General features: G+C 36.1%; 1 long non-coding RNA gene across 1 annotated transcript; it reads left to right on the top strand.

Moving 5' to 3' along the window:
- Positions 1 to 349: 349 nt before the first annotated feature.
- LOC118481902 lies at positions 350 to 3,288 on the top strand. The gene is made up of 3 exons (XR_004866319.1): positions 350 to 487; positions 1,657 to 1,744; positions 3,076 to 3,288. It is a non-coding gene; the product is annotated as an uncharacterized LOC118481902 (long non-coding RNA).
- The last annotated feature ends 458 nt before the right edge of the window (positions 3,289 to 3,746 follow it).

The following is a 3,746-nucleotide window of genomic DNA, read 5'->3' on the forward strand; positions in this document are numbered from 1 at the left end:
ACAAAAAGCACAAGACAATGACCGGTCACATCACACTTTACGTGTGAACGCTCACACTCAGCCGCAAAAGGAGCATGTGGGAGAATACATCATTTTACCCGCAGGTCCAAAGCCTGTTACCTGTAACACCCCAAAACCCGAATTATTAAATTGCTAGTATGTTACCATGATCGATAGAATGAAATATAATAACTACGTTATTAAACCTAGTTAAATAACTAGGTAAAACAAGTAGGGAAGTAATTTGGTGACAATTGTGATCAAGTAACAAACTTTAAGGGCCAAGATTGTCAAAAAGGAGAACTTGAGTTATTAAAACAAAAACTCCACACACACACTAGGTGTGTGTGCGTATGAACGATCAGGAGAAAGTGAGAGAAGGGGTGCAAGCCCTAATTCATGAAAAATCTTCAAATTGAAGGGAAATTAAGCTCAAATCCGATGCATGAACTCGTTTTCTTGATGATCTAACCCTAGCAAACATGTGGTAAGTTGTAATTTATGATTTGATGATCTTGCTATGAAGTGGGTTATGATCAATCCATGAATTGTATGAAATTGATCATGTAGATGTGTTAGAATCACAATATAGACCATGAACTATGCGAGATTCTAAGTAATTTGATGATTTTGGATGAAACCCACTTGTAGTAGTGAAAATGATGATATGGGTAATCATGCATGTTCAATAAGATTGATGTATGATGTTGTATGTAATAAGTAATTGTTAGTTAATTTGGGTATAGTATAAAAATTACATGATTCTAATGGAAATTGATGATCTTGATATGAACTAGTAATATTATGCATAAAATACTTGTACTATGTGCATAGGAAGTAGTATGCACTCCAAGTGTATGATGAAATGCCTAAGTGAAGTTAGGATGTGAGATTTTAGGAAGTGGTTTGACATATATGAATGGCGTATGATAATGATGTAACTAGTAGTATACTAACTTAAAGAATGTGCTTTGGGTGGAACTAGTACAAGAATTCGGGTTGAATGTATGTGATGGTCAAGATTATGCATTAGAGGCTTTTACATTGTGCTTGAACGGGCGATGCTCGCCATATGTTTGTATTAATCACTTAATTGCGATCAAGAAGTGAATATGTATTAAACGTATAACATATGACCAAATTAGTAATGGATGATGTTATGAATTACATTAAAGTTGTCTAACTTAGCAATGTTGTTGTCAAAGTGTAGAACCATGAAAGCACAAGTATGCGTAAATTGATTATGTGTAGATTATGTATGCGACTAGGTGATCGTGTAGTTGTATGTGTCATACAACATTATGTATGAAATGAATGTGATGTTATTAATATGGTCTACTATATCAACATGAATGCTTGTTCAAAGGTTAGAAGTTATATGCTAGAAGGTTGACTTTCTGAAAGTCAACCGAGGAATTATAGTATGATTAGGCATTTTGACACAAGCATAAGAATCAAGAGATCATGGATTGTGTGTTAGACCAATTATGTGTTATGTGTGATAACGGAATTGGATTTCGAAGATATTGAATAATGTGGTTGACGAATCATGTCATATGCATGTTAGTGAAAGCCAATGTTGATAAGGGTTGGTAAATGTATGTTAATTTGAATAGGCATGAATACTAACATTATTATGGCATGACAACATGAAAGAATTGGAACCACACAAGCATGGACCAAGCATGGAAGGATAACGGGTCAAGATGAGGCAAGGAAGCGGTTACGAGCACGGATGCACAAGGTAAGTGACTTCCGACTCACTTCTTAGTATGCATATATATTTCATGTTCATGAGTGTGGGAAATTATGTAAGATTATGCAATGATGAAAGTTTCAAGATAAGTATTGATCTAGTTTAGACGAGGAAAGTTATCTAAGTCAAAGGATTTTTGATGAGATTAAACGGGTCAAAATAAGCTTTGAGCGAAAGTGTGTTAAGAGGATGCAAGACATCTAAGAATTTGATCCTTTATGATAAACAACGTTGAAATTATAAGGTTCATGAGGAATCGAGGTCAAATAATCAGATTATGTTGATAAAAGCATGACGGGTCAAAACTTGGTAAAAAGGTAATAAGTCGATAGCTTAAAGGATTAGAATTTTGTTAATCCGGATGTCGAATGTTAACTCCATGAGATGGGGAATTTAATTGCGGTCGCGTAGGAAAAAGAATCGAGTGAAAAGGGTGTAAAACGAGCAAGTTATGCGAGTTTTAGCATTTTTGAATGATAGCTGATCTGGGTGCCACCGTAACTTACGGTAGCTACCGTAAGTTACGGTAGGCTCTGAAGCCATTTTTTTCTACCGTAAAGCAGTAGGTTGTCACCGTAAGGAATTGGTGGCGCACGGTCGTGCACTTGGCCGCACGGTCGTGCAGAGTAAATCAATGCACGGGCTTGTGCACTACCAGTGCCCCCGACGTCGTAGGTACCGCACGGTCATGCGGTTGGACGCACGGCCATGCGTCAGCTGCAAGTTCATTAAAATGTGCAGAATTCGTCCAAATCAGTCCCGTAGCCCATAGGGTGTCCCAAAATGTAATCTAACTTATTGTAAAGTGTTCACGAGCTGCAATGAGCGTGTGCGCAGGCATGAAATGGAGCAAGATAAGTATAGAGGCATATGTAAGTTTATGGAGGTACGTATGTGATTAGGCATGTATGAGTTAGGTATGCTACTAGCAGGAATGTATATTTGTATATATGTATAATGTCGGAAGTGTACGCAATGATGTAGGTATGGGTGTATGTAGATACGCATGAAGTGACGTAGATGTGTTTATATAAGGGTACGAACGTATGTATGTAATTGGTTATGTGTGATTATATAATTATGTACAAGTATGTAAGAAAATAGCTATGCATGTACCCAATGAAATTAGTGTTAACGATATTAATAGTATGCCTGGTGAATGAAGTGGAACGCAGGATTAGCAAGGAAGTCTCACCGTGGATCATATGATCAAATGGAAAGCTGGAACGTAAAGAGTTAATGGAACAAAGAGTAAACGTGAATAAATCTTGTGTGTTTATGATGCGTGCTAATGTTATGACTTTATGTGGTGAGCGCAGGTAGTACGAAACACGAGGATCATCAAGGGATAGAGATCAAGGACCGAGTCACATGAAGGATTGTACGGGGTGTATAAGAATGTAATTTGTTATATATAAGTTATGTTTTATTCTATAATTGAGTTAGTTTGATGTATTCAATATAGAGGAGTTACTATAAAAGTGAACTTTCAAGTAAGACATAAGGTTTATAATGAAAGAAATTTTATGGTACAAATTTCCGTTGCGTCTTTTCAGTAAAAGCGTGTTAGGGCGTTGCATTACCTACCAAAAAGAGCAAGTCCTCCGCTGCAGTCAGTGGTAGACCCAAGATTTTTTTCCATTGGAGTCTATTTTTTTGCATAAATTTTTTTCACAAACAAACATTAAAATTTTCAGGTCGGTTATTGTAGTCGGGCTGGGTCAGGGCTAGGAAATAATGTAAAAGCTTTTAGTGGACATGAAACCACTACATTATTAAGAACCATATTTAAGCATCAAGTTATCACATAGCGGTGATTAATAAGTTGTTTGGAACCAATAGCTACCTAAACAACACAATTACTTCACATAACTTTAAAATTTTGTTTAAGTTTTTTTTTAAGCTTTTTTTTATAAATGCCACTATATGTTGAAAGTCTTACTTGGTAATCAAATGCGAAATTAAATCATTCAGGGATATTAAATTTATC

The sequence above is a fragment of the Helianthus annuus genome, chromosome 9, assembly GCF_002127325.2.
Source record: "Helianthus annuus cultivar XRQ/B chromosome 9, HanXRQr2.0-SUNRISE, whole genome shotgun sequence".
Lineage (NCBI taxonomy): Eukaryota > Viridiplantae > Streptophyta > Magnoliopsida > Asterales > Asteraceae > Helianthus > Helianthus annuus.